The sequence below is a fragment of the Pinus tabuliformis genome, chromosome 5_1 (genome assembly GCF_031772625.1).
Source record: "Pinus tabuliformis cultivar Carrire ecotype Pingquan chromosome 5_1, CPIR1, whole genome shotgun sequence".
NCBI lineage: Eukaryota > Viridiplantae > Streptophyta > Pinopsida > Pinales > Pinaceae > Pinus > Pinus tabuliformis.
In genome coordinates this window covers 993,551,177-993,561,460 of record NC_142305.1, presented here as the reverse complement: position 1 = coordinate 993,561,460, position 10,284 = coordinate 993,551,177, and positions in this window count along the sequence as shown.

Genomic DNA, 10,284 nt, shown 5'->3' with positions numbered 1-10,284 from the left:
GGTTATCTCTGTAATCTATTGCGTTCCTGTCTAAATCCGGATCAATGAGTCAGCTTGAGATCTGACTAGTGTCCTCTCCCTCTGTCAGTTCTTGATTCCACTTGGAGATTCTTGCTTCCACTTGGAGATTAGGAACCTCTTACTCATCACTAGTCGAATTCACTGAGGCAAGTGTCATTGAGGAAGATTCTTGAAGCTTCCTGGGTCTTGACACCTCTTGGGATGAACTTTCTATTTGTCGAATCTCGCTCAACACACCCTGGTAGTTCTTCTACCTGCGTTGCAGTGCAGGTAGCCAGTGTTGGCTTTGACATTCAGCGCAGACAGCTAGTGGAGCCACTGAATTGATCCTGAATTGACTTGTTTTTGAGCAGTTTCTGGTGGAGAACTTCTGTGAATTGCTGTGGGTTTTTAGCCTTGTTCCTCTAGGGGTAGGAACAACATGTTTAGGGACTTTGAATCCCTTAGATTATGGACATTTCATGCTCAATGTTGCAAGGCACAAAAATGTCTATAACAGTTGCCCCCTAAAGTATGAGGTCGTTTATCGGGTGAAATGCTTTATCAGGAGGATCCGAAGTTCATCCAATGCTGGGAGGAGACCTGTAATGAGATACAATACAATACATTGTTTTTCATACTGCTTTCATGATCTAGCTGAGGCGGGCATTCCCATGCTCAGCTTTATAAATTCATTTTTCTGTACTGTTGAGGGCCCTGAAATCGGGTCAACAACAAGGGGGATACCCACCCGGTCGGGAACCTGGTTGGCAGCTCCTTGCCCGTTTCGTGTAGCGGGTCCGACTGGGGATAACGGGACCAGCTTCCCGATCTAAGGGGTGTGTGTGTGTATAGGGTTTGATTATGCTGTTTCTTTGAGAACTTTTGAGAGCTAATTTAAATCTAACTCATGATTTGACTATAAGCTACTGAAATCTAATGAAAACAACATGTGCAATCTACGCTAACCCGGGGTATATCTTTTCCATCATGCGATCTAAAAAGATTTCATATAATAACTGGTAATGAATATTATTCAGCTACTATAAGAATATAAACCATTTAGGATAAACCATTCTGCATAAGAAGTTAAACAGGACAGTTATGGACTGCATATCGCATGATAAATCATTCATATGTCAAGCATGAACAAATGACTCCATCGTACAAAAGTGCCAAATGGTAACCACACATTTATACATTAACATATAAATAACATCAGCTGTATATCACTCTAAGCAAATAAGTAGAAATTCATCAAGAGATAAAAGTACCATTTATGACTGATTTTTACTCACAAACTTCAAGCAATAATGATTTACTTCTACTTACTTCTAACACCTACTAAGAGTACAGAAATGCAACATCAGTAGCAGACATTAAGATGCAAATATCAATAAATCTGATCCTTCCATTCATCAAAACCTCCTCTGAGGTGCAGAAGTGCATGTTCTGAGGACAAGTTTTTGACAAATTTTTGGACCCTTCTCCAATGCAATGAGAAGGGTTAAAATACTATGTCCTAATCCTAATAATAGTATTATTACAAAATTAAGGATTCGGTTTTCAAACGACCATCCTTTTTCTAATACAACTAAAACAAAAAGAAACAACATTCTAAATAAAACTACTTGTGGACTTGGCCTTTGAAGTTGCATGTTTCTAACATAGGCTTGAGAAGAGTCAGCTCGCTAATTTCCGTTCTGAGCTGGGCTGCGAAAACGACATCTATAAGAGTTGGCGCTACCTTCTCGGCTGCGTTCGTGATACACTTTACCGTCATCCATTTGCTATGTGGTTTAACCAGGTACATCCAGTAACTTTCCCAATTCAGTCTAGCCAGTGCTTGGACAGCTTTCCCTTTTGCCTGTGCCTTTTGCCTCCATTCTGTCTCCAGTTGCAACTTGTTTGGTAGGTATCCCGAGGTGGTCTCTGAAATCAAATTGGCCCTGTGTAAATTTTCATTCACACAGTCGATAAGAATACTTGCCTGTGTCGCTGCTGCCTCTGCTGCTTGCTCTGCCTGCGTGATCTGCTCGTCCCATTTATTAAAGAGCATTTCTTTATGATTTTCATTAATTCTAGGTGCTCCTGCTCTTTTTCCCTTCTCATCGTCTTGCCAAGTCAGATACTCTGTGTATGGTAGAATCTTAGGCCTTGCCACTATTCTGTGAAGGAATGAACATGCTAGGTCTTCTAGGGTTGCTTCAGAGGAGCGTGGTGCACCTGCAACGGCAGTCACTTTCATTATTCTCGGCTTCTCCTCTTCTAAGAGCCTGTACATGCCTTCCCATGTGGAGATTCCTGCATCTCGGTTGCAGGCTGTATCTGTGTATAGGGGCGGCATCTCCTTGGTCTTCTCTCTTGCTTCGGAGCTCTGAGCCTTGTTCTTCTTTCCCATTATTACTTTGTGTTTCTTTCTGAGTCGTCTTTGCACTTTGTTCCTGCAGATTACAAGTAAAATGGAATGTCCGATCAGAAAGGTGATGGGAGAGTTTTAAATGCAACAGATAAATCAATTACGCCACCTTACGTGAAGCAAATATCCAACAAGGCACGCGTCTTTAATCCTCTTAATGACTGACAACCAATTTACTTACTCATATTAAAAGTGCATGATTTCAGGTCAGGTAATGGTAAGTGGCTTTTCCTTTGAAAGGCGCGCCCGGAGGATTCGTACTAAGGTGATTTTATGATTTGCTAACGTACCCTCGCATGTCGCATGATCGCAATATCGCAGATCGCGAAACCTAGTGCTTGCCAGATCTCGTCTGGCTTGTTTATGCGATATGCGATCTAGCGATCGCAATATCGCAGATCGGCGAAGTTCTTGGCTTTTTGTTATGGACATCAGTATGGTGCGATGCGATGTAGTTATTAATCATGAGGGTGGCGCGTATTTTGATTTTTAGAAGAGTAACGGAGATGTTTCCTATCTTTTTTGCATATGCGACTTTAAAAGACCTATCGTCTTCCATAGAAAAATATCTAAGATGCCTTTTCTAAATTATGATTTGTAACTTCAAAAAGAAAGTCTAGCTTTTCTTAAAAAAATTATCTAAGGGTCCCCATTCATTCGGTATCATGATTTGATACTAAATGAAAAAGGGGGGGGGTTGTTGCTGGCCACAACAATTGGTGATTCACCTGGGAGAACCAGTTATCTCTGTTATTTCTATTGACGCTTTTAAAAACTTCTGAAAAATTTAAAAGCTTTGAACTTTATTATAAAAATATAAGACAAATGAGACTTCAAACTGCCTATGATGTTTCGTTTCAAACTCTTTCCGTTTCAATTATTTGTACACCCAGTTCGTCTTTGCATCTAAATCAGCTGTTACTTGGTCTTTGTAAAACATTAAATAAAGTCTTCTCTGTTTATCAGTCCTTTAGTATGCTCCTTAGTCGCAGGTAGAGCCTCTGCTTCCAGCAAACGTTCATAGCCTCGACAGGGTTACCTTTTAACCAGCAATGATCCTTTATCCTGCTTGAGGTTATTCGCAACATTCCAGAGAAAAATCCTTTTTACACACTTTTCCTTTTTTAATTCTCTAAAGAACAATGTCTTGGTTTGGTGGCCAAATTATGACACAGTCATTCACTTGATTTACACTTTTTCTGAACAAGCCGGCTCGTGATGAGACCTCTTGTCTTTTGATTGCAACAATCTTAAGTCGTTGCCCTGTTTTGATAGACAGTATTGGCAAAGTCAGCAAGTTATAATATCTGTGATCATGATAAGCCGGCTCGTGATGAGACCTCTTATTCTTTGAGATATAGTGTTTTTCTTGGGTTGTTTCTCTGAATGTTGTAATTTCCTTTTAGCAGGGAGGAAGTCATTGTTTTTCCTTAAGAAAGTTCTGGACGAAAATGATAGGGCGATAAAGGCTGCTTTGACAGAGAATACTTATCTTAAGATTGATACCTTTCATTGTGCTGACCTAAAACAAATCCTACACTGAGATAGCTTTCTTTAAAATTTTGGAGTTTGAAATGATCATCATATATGGGTTGAAGTTCTAATGATAATAAAGATCAAATTTTCTTAAAAGATTCGCTGTTGATAGTAGCAGAAGTTCCAAATTTTAAACAGAGACAAGTTATCTTCAGTAAATGTCAAATGTCATTGAACCAGAACAAACATTATTATGGAGGAAATTAAAAAGGAATGATAGGAAAATATTTTCTGAGGTTATGAAGAGAATATGTATAGCTTTGCCTATCAGTTATTAAAAAAAAAAAAAAAAAAAACTTAACTAAACTACTCCTACTCCTACTCCTATTCTAACCATATACAGGAAATAACTATGTGAAATGATATTTCCAATGGAACCATCTATTCATTTTTATCCCTAGCCGAATGAATCTTCCAAGCATTAATAAAAAGAATCGAATTTTTCTTGGATCGTACTTGTTGGCTAAGAAATAAAAACACAGAACCTCAATTGGAATTCTAGCTGATTTTCTTTTCTTATGCAAAGTTGTTTCCAACTGGGTACCTATTGGATCATAAAAATCAGAATGAATTTCAGTTGTGAATTGATGATGTCGCAATAGGAAGGCTAGCAAGTCAAATTGTGGACAAGATTTTTTGATTTCAATGGCTTGTAACCTTTTTTCTGTTAATTTCGAGTTTTTTGTGATTTTGTTTGAGAAGAAAATTCTCATATGTAAGTCACTAACACATAATCTATCAAAAGTTTGAAGATTTGAAAAGAAATCCGATTTTGTACATAATGAGTTTGAGTGAGACAGGGATGATTGGGAATTTATACAAATAGTGTTACAGCACGACTGGGCTTTACTTGTAACATCTTGCTTTTCACAAAAACTGGCCAGGCTTTGTGAATAGGGAACTAGGTCATGATTACAAACAGGGATGGAGCTTTCCTCATGATACGAATCATAGATCAGGGTATTACCTGGGATAGTAAAATCATTTAAGTGATCTTCTACTTCGAGATGAGGGTGGACTGACATGATTTCTGATTTAAGATGTCCTTTATCCTCGGACCCTAGTTGAGTTATCTGAGAAAACCCAACAACATTATCATTGTCAAAGTAACTATCACAAAAGACTCTACAGATTTCCCTAGGTTCCTCTTTTCATTGTATGTTTTCTGACAAGGGAGGTCAGGCAATTCCTTTTTATCCTTGATCGAGAGTTGTGTTAATGCAATCTCTTTAACTTGGAAACCTAATGATGAGTCATTTAAATAACCCTCTGTAGTTTTTGAGATATCTTGAATATTAAGAGGGGAAAGGTTGTCATCACTAAAAACATCAGGATAAAGAGAAAAATGTAAATCTGGAACAATGCATTTAAAAACATCATAAAAGAAACTTTGTTCATCAGATCCATCACAAATGTCGGGCTCTAGATCATACCTTTTTGCGCTGATACTTTTTGAAAGAGAAACATTAGATTGATCTAACCTTGGCATCTGCATTCGTTGACTTGAAATGATATTGTCAGCGTCATCTTCTGTTTCCAAGGTAATTTTGCTCTTAGCATCTTCATCTCTCTTTTCTGGTAGTAGAGCATGCATGACTCCTAGGCTTTGTAGATTTTCTTCATTATGGATGCTTTGTGTATTTAACTTGGAATGATCATTCATATTAGAAGAAAAGTTAACAAAGGTAGAATTAATTTCTGATTGGTTAGACACAGGAGGTAGGAAATACTCATCGTAATCTGAATATTCTTCGTCTGTGAGCTCATTCTCGAGATTATATTGTAGGCATTTAAGATGAAACCGCATATTGAAATCCCTTATGGGTTCATCTTGTTCTCTAAGATAATCAATTTCATCATATATGTTATAGACATTTTTGTGCCTTGCATCACTGAGCATGAAATGTCAATAATCAAGGGATCTAAAGTCCCTAAACATGTTGTTCCTACCCCTAGAGGAACAAGGCCAGCAAACCACAGCAATTCACAGAAGTTCTCCACCTGAAAACACTCAAAAACAAGGCAATTATGGATCATGTCAACTGCTCCACTGAGCATCTGCCCTGAATGTCAACTGCTCCACTATCTACCTGCATTGAATGTCAACTACAACAAAGGCTACGTGCGCTGAGCGTAACTGGACAAGTGGCAGGCTCATTTCTCAAGGTGTCAATGCTCAGGAAGCTTCCAAAATGACACTTGCATCAGGGAATTCGACTGGTGATGAGTAAGAGGTTCCAAATCTCCAAGTGGTAGCAAGAACCTCCAAGTGGACTCAAGAACTAAGAGAGGGAGAGGACACTAGTCAGTTTCATACCAGCCTCAAGCTGACTCATCCTCTCTCCAATATCCCTATATATAGATCTCTCCTACATGAGATCAGGGGGGCTGGAATTTGGTATTTGCAAAGAATTGTTGTTGGTTTGTGGCTGGAACATTGGGTGTGTAATGCTTTGAAGGGAGTTGAAGAAAGAATTCCATTCTGCTGGGAAGGAGATGCTGGATTGGAGCCCTATGGGTTGTATCTCTTCCTGAACCCTGTTACTTTCAATAAAGCTATCTTGATTCTTTCCTATATGCTGGTGTATTTTGTATGATTGCATTAGTATATTTGATTTACTTCTAATCCTGAATCATTTATGAATATGTATATTTGTCTTTGTATTGTGTTCTTCTCTTGTCGCAAGTACCTGTTCTCTTGTCACAGGTAGTTGTTCTCTTGTGATCTCGTGGGATTCAAGTAGCTGTTCTCTTGATCAAGCGAGGAGGCAAGTAGTTGTGGACACACAAAGAGAAGAGGATCTAGTTCGAGGGACAACCAGAAGACAACGGTAAGTCTGCTGATCTCCCCTCTTTCACATTTCATAAAGGAAGAAATCATCATAGCTGTATTCGTTTGTTGCTAAGGCGCTGTCACACCTTAGGTGGATAGGATCGTCCTGCATAGGAATTTTTCCCCACAACAAATTGGCGACTCCACTGGGGAAAAACTTGTTTATTCATTTCATTTGTGTTTCCGTCATTTGTTTACTTCATAGACTTGACAGCAACTATTGAACTGCATCTTTCCCGGATGCAAAGTAAAAGTTGCTGCTTTGATCTAGTTTGTTGGACTTGTCTATGATCTAAACTAGATCCACAAATGATTTGATGATCCTTGTGATAATCTTTAGTACCCTATCAAAGCATGCCTCTGTTTATACCTTGCTTGTGTTTCTGATTTGGCCTGAAACAGTTGATTTTTGAGCATTTTGTGACCCAGAAACCAAGGGAAACGAGAGTTTCTCTCTTCAACGCAGGCACTGTGAAGGCAGTCTGCATTTCAACGCAGGTCCCAAGGGGCTACCTGTGCTGAATGTCAAACTGACAGTGTTAGACCTGCGCTGAACCAGTGTGGCCTTGTGCAACTGGGGTTCTTTGTCCTCTTTTGCCCTGTTTTGATCTTTGTTTTTTTGCAGCCTTTAACCAAGCATAGGTGCCAATCTGATAACCCTTTTCTTTGCTTGAATTCCACCTCATTTTTGTACAAAAATATTGTGAATGTTTTTATGTGTTTGTGGCGTCATTTACAAGTCTTCCTTTGCATGAGTAAAGTGATCATCCTGTAGCCTTTGATTCAGATCTGATTGATAAATGATCTTAGAAGAGAGTTCATTGGTTGTTTGTTCAGATTGATTATAGTTTTACTTTTGCTTATTGGTTTGAATTTGTCTCTTTCAAAGTATCAAAACAAGTCTTTATTTCGAAAATCGCAAAGTGATTGTAATCTCTTCTACCCTTGTTGATTTCGAAGAAAGTGAACTTGTTTATATTGATCATCTTAAAAGCAAATTCAAAGTTGTGCAAAAAGCTTTCTTTGTAGGCATTTATACTAAGAAAGTGAAAACAAACACCTGCATTGTGCATTTTGCATTTGATAGTTTGCATGTTGGATTTAGGGAAAGTGCATTAGAGTGTGCTGTTTGCTCTTTGAGAAAAGATAGTCGCTCTCTTTTCCCTTAGTAGCTAGGATTTTCAAAGTTGAAAGATAATAAAGCTTGCTTATCATCTTAGACTGCATTTAGGAATTTGTATCATACATCTCGTGGTGAACCTTGAAAGGCAAAATTTAAAAAGATCAACCTAAAATAAACTGAATGAACCTAACAACGCTTTGTAACATAATGCACAACATAGAGGTCTAGGCTAGAGACGTGTTACGGCGTCGTTAAGCCTAGTGACTGTCGATCTCGAAGAAGGTGGGTGATTCCTCCTGAGAGACGGTAGTGCTAGTACGGATTTGTGCTCCCACGTACCGTCGCGTATATATTGGGAGACCCCTATAGGCATATATCTTTTATCCATAGGAAGCCGTGTCGGCCGCCCTACTGATCGCAATGCAGTGAACACAGCATTCACGAAGATCGACCACCCGTACCGTAAAAAGTATTCTGTGTTTTTGCGAAAAGTTTGGCACACCCTCTGCCTATATCTCCAGAGCAGTTTCTTTTGGCCTTTTTCAGACTCTATAACAGAAAAAGTCCATCCAAGCATTTGTCACTTCAGGCTCGTTAAAACATCGAAGGAGACTAGAGTCATCTTTAGCTTTTTCTCGACTCTTTAAAAGTGAAAAAGCAAGTTGTGTCTAAAGCGTCATTAACAATTTATTTTAAACGGAACAATCACCCTTTAATCCTGCGTTGATCTTTAGGTTGAAAAGATGGAGCACACCAACCAAGGAGTTCCCTTGGGTGGAAATCCTAGTCCCTTCTCCTCTTGGGGAGATGTCGGTGTGCCCCACATGGCCACATTGTCGCTTCCAGGACTGACAATTGGCCTACCAGTTTGGCTCTTTTCGACCAATGTTGTTCAGAATACCACCACTCCTGAATAGTTGAGTCAATAGTTAGATCAGACAAGAGTTGCCTCCCAGCCTTCCACTTCATCTTCCTCCCCTCCTTCCTCTTCGCTTGACGGAACTGGTCGATCAAAAAATCAGGTTCCTAAGGAGAAGAAGGAGAAGAAGAAGAAAGAAAAGAAGAAGAAGGAGCCTAAGGCGACTGGGGGCAAACAAGTGTCATCTAACAAAAATCCACACACCGCACTCGTAAGGCCTAAATCGCCATGCATCATATGCAGGGGAGACCACTTCCATAGAGATTGTCCCTGTATCCCACGGATACTAAGAGACTGGTCCCCCCATTTGCACAATTCGGGAGCATCGACCTCTGATAGCCATGTCGACTGCTCACCGTCAACTAGTGGGAGTGAAGCTCCAGGACAGAATGGGAGAGTTAAATTTCCCTGCAGACTGTGTGAAGGCGATCACGCCATCCACCGTTGTCCCTTCTTAGACGAGGCAAAAAGAGTTCTGGAAGATCACCCGATTTTACGAGCGAATCTTCCTCCTGAATATCAAAGACTCCTGCCAAGTCCCTCACTAGTTGAGAATCCGGCTGAGCCACTTAGATGGTCAGCCGAAGCACCTGTCATTGAAGAAGAACCGTCTGGATCCATGCCTGATGAAAGTCAAAAGGTTGATACGGCAGTTGACCCGGTTTTGCCTTCAGAGGCTCCATATTCGAATGACACCTTCACAGAGGAGAGTAAAGATGACACCGGGGGGCAATGCCACCATTCCTTTTCCGTAGGAAGGAAGTTCATCAGAGCGCTATCCGGCCGTATATTCGGTCCCACCACCAAGCAACCTAGTTGTGTCCTTTGATTGGAACCAACTAGGCAGACCCCGGTTGCCAGCCAGTATACCATTCAGAATTATTTGTCAAATATATAGAATGGTAATGGCTGGCACTATCATTGATGAGGGGGCATCTGTGAGTATCCTTTCCTCTATTGCTTGGAAAGCCCTTGGTTCGCCTGCGCTTTTACCTGAGATGAGAAATCTATCAGGTTTTGATAAAGGAACCAGTCGACCTTTAGGGATCCTCCCCAATGTGCCTATAACATTGAAAGGGAAGACCGTTCATATGAACGTGATGGTCGTTCAAGGACCCTTGGATTATAACCTACTCCTTGGACGAGACTATATATATTGCATGGGAGCTGTAGTCTCCTCACTCTTTAGAGTAATGTGTTTTCCGCATGAAGGAAGAATGGTCAAGCTCGTAGACCAACTTTCGTTTCCCGGATCACACATCGCAAATAGTCATGTGCCATCCCTAAATGGTCTATTCATGCAAGAAGTGTCTCAACCCACGGTCCGTCCTCCTGATGAGCGCGAGTAATCCGGGAGGATATGACTGGAACCTAGGGGGCATGCGTCCTGGCCTGCTTCGGCAGGAAAACTTTGGGTATAGGGTAGGTTTCCGAGGGAGAATATGACTAGTCTG